We start from the raw sequence: 10,000 nt of genomic DNA on the forward strand, positions 1-10,000 counted from the left end.
AGATGAGAAAAGTGGAGCTCACCATGCTTTTGTAGCCAGCTGCATTGTGGGAAGCCTGTTTTATGTCTCATGGGGGTGGGGTTTAAGATGCAAGAGTAACACGAGAATTAAAAATGAAAACAGAAGGAAACGAAGGCCTGCATTCACATATGGTGGGGGAACACAGACTTACATTACAGTCTCTGCGAGGGGCCGTTTTATGTTTGTTCTTCATGATACATAATTCAAAAGTGGGGGTTCGGCCAAGACATAATCATAGAAAGTAGAAAGCCAATGTCAAGTAATATTTATTAAAGCCCAGAGATGTAGCTAAATGCAGCGAGTGTTTAGAGGCATTGATCCATACATGTGAAGTCTGGTCAAAGTCCAGTCTGTTAAACAGAAGGAGACGGTGACTAACATGAGTCATTACTGATAAGTCCTGGCCAATGATTACACACACACTACCAGGAAACGGCGATAAACACGCAGCGGCAGCCGCTCTCGGTAATGGCCCGCTGCTGTAATCTCGTCTCCCTCATTTATCTCTGTTCTGTTTTTAGAGGGTGGAGAGTCGATAGGATTTGATTGCGGGAACGACTTCTGGCTCAAAGTGTACGTCTCGCGTGTTCAATCGCTTTGATCCTCGGAGGAACAAATGCCGGTTTACTGTCGTCTTATCTCAATGAGGTTCAGTGCAAAGCAATCAGTGCGGAGAAGAACACTCCGTCATAATAGGCAAATAGAGAAAAGAGACGCACTGATTTAACAAGGGCTTAAACGTAAGCAATCACATGCTCACGAACACACGCAGACAACGACTGCCTCACGCTAGCTTTAATGTTCAACACTTCATGAGTGTCAATCTGAATTGAATCGGGCACATGGGATGATGATTTGAACTGGAATAAGAAATTTTGCTGGATTACAAGTCAAAGAAATTCAACACAGTCACACAAGAGGAATTTCATTTTTCAGACACAATAAAAAAATTATTATGCCTAATTATACCAATCAAGACATGTATATTTTGACATACAGCACCAAAATGTCTGTTTTCAGAATGTATAACAATAATAATGATTATTATAATAATATGAATCTGTTGATGTTGTAATATAAAGACCTAGAACCACACAGGTATATTACTAACAAATATTTTATGTTACTCTATATTTTATTTTACAATTTAAATATAAATGTGTTTAGGTGCGATTTCAGTTATTATTGTTATGTTTTAATCAACAACAATAACTTATGATTAATTAAATTAATAACAATAATAATTATAATTATGATTACACCAACAATAATAATAATAATAAAAATTAATTACTTATAATACATACATTTGTATATTTAATTTAATTTGTATAATATTATTCTAATTATTTAAATAAATAAAATTGTATACTTAAAAATAAATAAATTTATATATTTAACTTATTTTTTTAATGAAATATTATTCTTCTAATTATTTTACAAAATACAATTGTATATTTAACTTAATTTCTAAATTAAATTAAATTTTATTCTTCTAATTATTTAAATAATTTAAATATATACAATTGTATATTTAAAAATAAATACATTTGTATATTTAATAAATTAAATATTATTCTCCTAATTATTTAACTAAATTTGTATATTTAACTTAATTTAGAAATTAAATGTAATATTATTCTTCTAATTATTTAAATAAATACATACATATATAAATACAGTTGTATATTTAAAAATAAATACATTTGTATATTTAACTTAATTTTAAATTACATATTCTAATAATTTAAATAAATAAATACAGTTGTTTATTTAAAAAAAATACATCTCTATATTTAAATTAATTTATAAATAAAATTAAATATTCTAATAATTTAAACAATAATTTAAATGCATAAATACAATTGTATATATAAAAATAAATACATTTCTATATTTAACTTAATGTATAAATTAACTTAATGTATAAATTGTATACTTAAAAATAAATAAATTTATATATTTAACTTATTTTTTTAATGAAATATTATTCTTCTAATTTTTTTACAAAATACAATTGTATATTTAACTTAATTTCTAAATTAAATTAAATTTTATTCTTCTAATTATTTAAATAATTTAAATATATACAATTGTATATTTAAAAATAAATACATTTGTATATTTAATAAATTAAATATTATTCTCCTAATTATTTAACTAAATTTGTATATTTAACTTAATTTAGAAATTAAATGTAATATTATTCTTCTAATTATTTAAATAAATACATACATATATAAATACAGTTGTATATTTAAAAATAAATACATTTGTATATTTAACTTAATTTTAAATTACATATTATAATAATTTAAATAAATAAATACAGTTGTTTATTTAAAAAAATACATCTCTATATTTAAATTAATTTATAAATAAAATTAAATATTCTAATAATTTAAATAATAATTTAAATGCATAAATACAATTGTATATATAAAAATAAATACATTTCTATATTTAACTTAATGTATAAATTAAATTAAATAATATTCTAATTATTTAAATTTAAATTAAAATAAATACATTTGTATATTTAGCATCATTTTCAAATAAAATAATTAAATTAAATATTACAACAAACAAACTAACAAATTAATTTGTATATTTAATTTCATTGACTGTTTCTGGAAATACTTCATTTGTTTTGTTTATGACAACATGTTTCCTGCTTCCTTGATTTCAAACGACAATTCAGAATCCTGTTTGCTCCGTCAATTCAAGTTCATGAACTGAAGAGGAATTTAAAATGCATCTTCAATTGTGTTTTGAATGGTGCACAACTCTGCTGGGTGTCAAGAAGCCATTAGAAACAGTCTCACACACACACACACACACACACACACACACAAACGAACCGTAACAGCTCATTCAGTTTGTCTGAATGACCGTCAACAAGCAGTTATTTCAGGCGCTGTCATGGTCCAATCACGGCTTATCCGTCTCTCGTCGAGGCACCAGCTCAGCAGATTAGTGACCATCTGATGGGTCGAGGAAGTGAATGCATGGAAACGGAGAGGAGAGGAGGGATGACCTTTGACATCAGCCCAGCAGCGGCCTCTTAGAGTCAGATTAAAAACAGAGAAATCTAATGTTTGACAGGCTCTCGACATCAAAACTGACACTTTTTACCTTCTTAACGCACGGTTCAGAACATATCGTTAATGATTCACCAGTGCACGTTATTCCAAATAAAAAGAAAATATATTTTTTTAGTCTCTAGAAACCTAAAATGGGTTGCAAACCGTTTCATGTTGACTCTTTCAAAAATGCATTTCCATTAAAATGCAAACAGGGAGATTTTGGGACACTTCATACTCACTGTGTTCATTCTTTGCTGCACGGATGCTTGTTTACTTGTGTGTTTCTGTCTCCCTGAAGAGGTTTGTGTTTAAAGGAGCTGTCTGCATCCTTCAAGCGTTAAATGACTCTGCTCCATCTATCAGATGTTTCTGACTCTGAGGACGGGCTGAAAGAGTTCAGAGAAATCTGTTGAATAAACAAACACACACTGTTGACTAAGTGAGCTCTCCACCACCACATAAAACGGCATACAGAACGACTTTTTGGCTTATGCTTCTGCTTTAAAGTGAGACTTTATCTCTCGCTAAATTATTTAGCCGCTGTCGCGACGTACGGGCCGTTTCATGTCCTTATTTTAGGTCAAAATGAATCTCTTCTTCTCCACACTGACAGGCTCTCAGCATGCAGTCTTACACAGAAAGATAATGTCATATTCTGAGTCATATTTTTTGAAGAAACCAGAAGATGTTGCAATGGATTTTTGCTCAAGAAGTGTCTGAAACAACTGCTTGATGTCATCAGCGCAAGGGTTATTACTGGGAAAAAGATAGCTGGCATAAATAAGTTAAATGCAAAATAAACTTAACTAACAAACTACTACTACTACTACTTACTAAAAATAACAAGCTAGTAAAAACTATTTAAGTACATCAATGGAAGCTTGTTTCAGCCATCAAATAAAAAATTAAAAAAGTAATTGTGACTTTTTATCTCGCAATTCTGACTTTATATCTCGCAATTCTGACTTTATATCTCACAATTCTGACTTTATATCTCACAATTCTGACTTTATATCTCGCAATTCTGACTTTATATCGCGCAATTCTGACTTTATATCATGCAATTCTGACTTTATATCGCACAATTCTGACTTTATATCATGCAATTCTGACTTTATATCGTGCAATTCTGACTTTATATCTCACAATTCTGACTTTATATCATGCAATTCTGACTTTATATCGTGCAATTCTGACTTTATATCATGCAATTCTGACTTTATATCGTGCAATTCTGACTTTATATCTCACAATTCTGACTTTATATCATGCAATTCTGACTTTATATCGTGCAATTCTGACTTTATATCGTGCAATTCTGACTTTATATCGCACAATTCTGACTTTATATCATGCAATTCTGACTTTATATCGTGCAATTCTGACTTTATATCGCACAATTCTGACTTTATATCTCACAATTCTGACTTTATATCATGCAATTCTGACTTTATATCATGCAATTCTGACTTTATATCTCGCAATTCTGACTTTATATCTCACAATTCTGACTTTATATCATGCAATTCTGACTTTATATCATGCAATTCTGACTTTATATCTCGCAATTCTGACTTTATATCGCGCAATTCTGACTTTATATCATGCAATTCTGACTTTATATCATGCAATTCTGACTTTATATCTCGCAATTCTGACTTTATATCTCACAATTCTGACTTTATATCATGCAATTCTGACTTTATATCATGCAATTCTGACTTTATATCTCGCAATTCTGACTTTATATCGCGCAATTCTGACTTTATATCATGCAATTCTGACTTTATATCGCACAATTCTGACTTTATATCATGCAATTCTGACTTTATATCGTGCAATTCTGACTTTATATCGTGCAATTCTGACTTTATATCGTGCAATTCTGACTTTATATCGCGCAATTCTGACTTTATATCATGCAATTCTGACTTTATATCGTGCAATTCTGACTTTATATCTCGCAATTCTGACTGTATATCTCACAATTCTGACTTTATATCGCGCAATTCTGACTTTATATCTCACAATTCTGACTTTATATCGCGCAATTCTGACTTTATATCTCACAATTCTGACTTTATATCTCACAATTCTGACTGTATATCTCACAATTTGTAACTTGCAATTGCGAGTTTAAATCTCGCAATTCGGAGAAAAATGTCAGCATTGTGAGTTGCAAACTTGCAGTTGTGAGAAAAAAAAGTACTTTTACCTTTTTTATTTTTTATTCAGTGGTGGAAACAAACAAATTAAAAGTACATTTGAAGATAGCATTAAAACTGAAGATGCATAACCATAATAACCTTGATCAGAAGGGAAACTGCAACACTTCATTGGCTCTGGAGATCCAGAAGCGGCAGCATCTTCACTGAACTGTCATCCAAACAAACCCATTCATCCTCAAAGCATTTCTGCTCTGTATGCTTCATCGGCCACACATATGTTCCATTTGGATGCATCATCTATCAGTTATGACATCTCATGTGAATCCTACAGATTTATCACAAAATCTGTGATTCTTTTACGCCTTCTTTCCCTTTTATATCGTGCATCCCTAAATGCATTATAACATGCATCATGATAACTTCATAATGCATTAAAGGCTTTAAGCAGAGGCTTTAAGTAGAGCGTTTTCTTGTAGATAGTAGAGATATTTTCTTGTAAAACGTACTCCAAAACTCTTTTATTTACATCTGCAGATATGCTGCAAATGCTCAGACTGAAATGATCATGAATCTCTTTTATCTTAAAAGATTAAGAAAATGTGATTCCTCACAACATGAGCCCTTTAAGAGAACATCGGAAAGCGGTTCATTGGATCTGTCATGACACAACTGTGACTTCATTTGACAAAGATCGCAGCTGTCATCCATGTGCTCACAGTATCTGGCTTCACTCACATAAATCTGATTGGAATAAATCTCTTTTGCTGGTTCTCATGTGGCTTATTAAATTCAGGGACAGTGACAGAAAGGGATGGTTTGAGTGTTTGCGTGGCGTATTTGTGCCTCAAACAGTGAGACACGAGAGAATAAAGGTCTCTGAGCAACCAGCACATTACAAACAACAAAATAAGGTTGCTAAAACACACTGAGCTCATCTGACACAGAGCAAGGTTGCTAAAACACATTGAAGTGGAGCTCTGCGCTATTTCTGGTAGGCGACACCTCTGTTTCAAAGCAACACGACGTTTGTTGTTTCCTTTGAAGCTGTTGTCAGCAATAAATCGCATCCCACGTACCCAAAGAGCTCAGCTGAAAGCCTGTGACTAAGATAAAGACAAGCCTGAAACTGACTTAGCTGAGATACTTCCTGTAATATACTTAAGTATACAAATAAAAGAAAAAAAATGCTTCCTCTGAATTTTTTGTCATTTTCCAGTACAAATATCAAAATATTCTTAAATTAAGATATATTTTCACGAGAAGCAAAAAGACAGAAGATTAAAATGGTTGTTTCATGAAAATCCAGCCTCTCTGAAATTGCCTACCTTTGCTTTAAGTTCATTTTCTGATCCAACTGGTAGATATTTTTTCTTGTTTTAAGCATAAACACTCAATTTTAATAATTTTTTCAGGAAATAAGACAATATATTTTGCTTCTCAAGTAAATGCATCTTGATTTAAGAATGTTTAGATATGTTAAAATCATTTTTGCAGTGTAAAATGCAGCCACTCTTGAAATCATGCTTGCATTGCTAGAAGCAATGCTTTCAGGAAATTCAGCTGCTCTTCTCCTTAGTGTATCTGCCACTCACTGTGGTGTATTTTGGGTTATGTTCTGTCTTCCCCCTCACTGACAGTGTCACACCTCCACAATCTCCTCCTGACAAACTGCTGCCCACATGCAATGACCCCAACAAGACCTTCAGCAGTATTTTGAAGCATCTATTTGTGTAATTCTGGGGGTGGTTGTGGTGTTCAGACTCTATTTCAATATTAAAACCAACAGAAATGGCATTCAATCAACTTATTTCACATCAGACTAAACATGAGGAAAAATTTGGATGGTGAAAAGTGTCTCTATATGAAAAATAAGGAAACAAAAAGGAACATTCAGAGTCACAGCAAGTCATTAGACTTCGTCGATCAATCATTGTGCCAAAATAAATTTTTTAAACACTGCTGATTACATGTGGATTTAAACGAAAATATTCATCTAATAGAAAAATATGGAAAAGCATAGACATATCAGGGTTGAGTGACATTTATAATTAAATTCTGAATACCTTTGAAATTCCAATTAAATTCCTGAAGCTAAATTGAGGTTGCAAACCGGATGCAACAATGCAATTCAAATTTGAATAAAAGGAAGTAAAATTAAACATTTTTTAAATCTTATTTAAAGTTTTGAAAAAGTTTAAAAAGTCAACTATAGATGGATGGATGGACTGACAGAAGGAAGGAAGGAAGGAAGGAAGGAAGAATGGACTGAAAGATGGATGGATGGATAGACGGACTGACAGAAGAATAGATAGATAGATAGACAAAAGGATGGATGGATGGATGAATGGATATATGGGTGGATGATGGATGGATGGATATGAATGGACAGAAAGATGGATGGGCTGACAGAAGGAAGGAAGGATGGATGGATATATGGACTGACAGAAGGATGGATGGATGGATGGATGGATGGATGGATGGATGGATATGAATGGACAGAAAGATGGATGGGCTGACAGAAGGAAGGAAGGATGGATGGATGGATGGATGGATGGATGGATATGAATGGACAGAAAGATGGATGGGCTGACAGAAGGATGGATGGATGGATGGATATGAATGGACAGAAAGATGGATGGACTGACAGAAGGAAGGATAGATAGATAGATAGATAGATAGATAGATAGATAGAAGGATGGATGGATGGACGGCTGGACAGACGGACTGACAGAAGGAAGGAAGGAAGGAAGGAAGGAAGGAAGGAAGGAAGGATGGATGGATGGATATGAATGGACAGAAAGATGGATGGACTGACAGAAGGAAAGATAGATAGATAGATAGATAGATAGATAGATAGATAGAAGGATGGATGGATGAACGGACGGCTGGACAGACAGACTGACAGAAGGAAGGAATGAAGGATGGATGGATGGATGGATATGAATGGACAGAAAGATGGATGGACTGACAGAAGGAAGGATAGATAGATAGATAGATAGATAGATAGATAGATAGATAGATGGACAGACGGACTGACAGAAGGAAGGAAGGATGGATGGATGGATATGAATGGACAGAAAGATGGATGGACTGACAGAAGGAAGGATAGATAGATAGATAGATGGACAGACGGACTGACAGAAGGAAGGAAGGATGGATGGATGGATATGAATGGACAGAAAGATGGATGGAATAGAAGGAAGGATAGATAGATAGGTAGACAGACAGAAGGATGGATGGATGGATGAACGGACGGCTGGACAGACAGACTGACAGAAGGAAGGAAGGAATGAAGGATGGATGGATGGATGGATGGATGGATGGATGGATGGATGGACTGACAGAAGGATGGATGGATGGATGGATGGATATGAATGGACAGAAAGATGGATGGACTGACAGAAGTAAGGATAGATAGATAGATAGATAGATAGATAGATAGATAGATAGATAGATAGATAGACGGCTGGACAGACGGACTGACAGAAGGAAGGAAGGAAGGATGGATGGATGGATGGATGGATGGATGGATAGATAGATAGATAGATAGATAGATAGATAGATAGATAGATAGATAGATAGATAGGGTCTCTGCACATTCATCTGGAACAGAAGAAAGTATTTTAACACAAACAGATCACACACTTCAGGTTTAAATATCATTTCTTATCGTACGTAACGAGCTCTTCAGGCGCTCTGGCTCTCGCTGCTCTTTATTGATGGAGGCTGTTTGGTGGTAATGGTCTGCGTCTGTGGGGCGACGGCACATAAAGCAGCTGCATCCATTACACTGATTATATAATTATTATGAAGAGGTTGTGATCCTCCTCTGCACTGAGAACACTGCATTCGGCCTTCAACTGTTCAAAGTTCAGACCAACAACAACAACAACAACAACATGTACGATAGTACAAATACTACACTATTCTATACCTTCAAGAGTAGACCGCTGTTACCAAAAAGGCAAGATGGTCACGCTTGTGCTGACATCACCATGATGAGCTTGAGAACAACAGCGTTCTGTCCCACTCAGAACAAAGGGGCTTATTTTTGTGTACGTGTTTGTCCATTTGTAATTCAAAACAGCTCTTTGTTTTTCAGAGTAAACAACCCATCTCGGTTTAGTTATGTGAGGGGGGAAATGCTACATTTAAGGCGCTATGATTTCCACGATGCAGAAAACACGGACAGAATCGCAGAATCCAGTCATAAAAACGGAATTAAGTATATAACGTGGAATGTCAGGGAATTTGTCAAATTTCTGATGAATGAATTAAAGGCCCCTAAACATTTGACCAAAAGCAATATCTAATTGGATAACATGCATTAAATAACAAAAGCATACTAAGTTGCATCACAATCCCTGCCTTTAATTAAGCCTGGCTGATTGCATTTGCATTTATTACACAATGTCAACCACTCCAGGGTTTTGGGTGTTAACCAAATCAATGACACCACTTTACTGAACTCAAGACTCGCCAATTTTGGTAATGAACAAAGTTGTCTGAACACCTCTAGAGGATGATACGACAACAAGGCTGAACATGTCATCTCTAACAAGCTTTCCCAGGCTTCAGGGTTGATTACTTGTAATTGAGAAGCTTATATGACAAAACACTGTTATTCAGACCATGAATAACAAAGCTCAGGTAAATAATTAATGGTGCAACTCATGGTAATTTTGATTAATTATTTAACATCACTCCCTGCTCACATAAGAATGC

At 33.8% G+C, this 10,000-nt stretch overlaps 1 long non-coding RNA gene across 3 annotated transcripts in view; it reads right to left on the bottom strand.

Moving 5' to 3' along the window:
• LOC125276466 overlaps positions 1-10,000 on the bottom strand; it is a 44,739-nt gene that overhangs the window by 8,155 nt on the left and 26,584 nt on the right. For 2 of the 3 annotated variants that reach the window (XR_007186674.1, XR_007186672.1), the window contains exons 6-7: positions 3,347-3,513; positions 2,883-3,084 (exon numbers count right to left, since the gene is read on the bottom strand). This is a non-coding gene — a long non-coding RNA (uncharacterized LOC125276466). The remainder of the gene's footprint in view (positions 1-2,882; positions 3,085-3,346; positions 3,514-10,000) is intronic. The other variant, XR_007186673.1, reaches the window with a different exon arrangement.

This window comes from Megalobrama amblycephala, linkage group LG10, assembly GCF_018812025.1.
Source record: "Megalobrama amblycephala isolate DHTTF-2021 linkage group LG10, ASM1881202v1, whole genome shotgun sequence".
Taxonomy (NCBI): Eukaryota; Metazoa; Chordata; class Actinopteri; order Cypriniformes; family Xenocyprididae; genus Megalobrama; species Megalobrama amblycephala.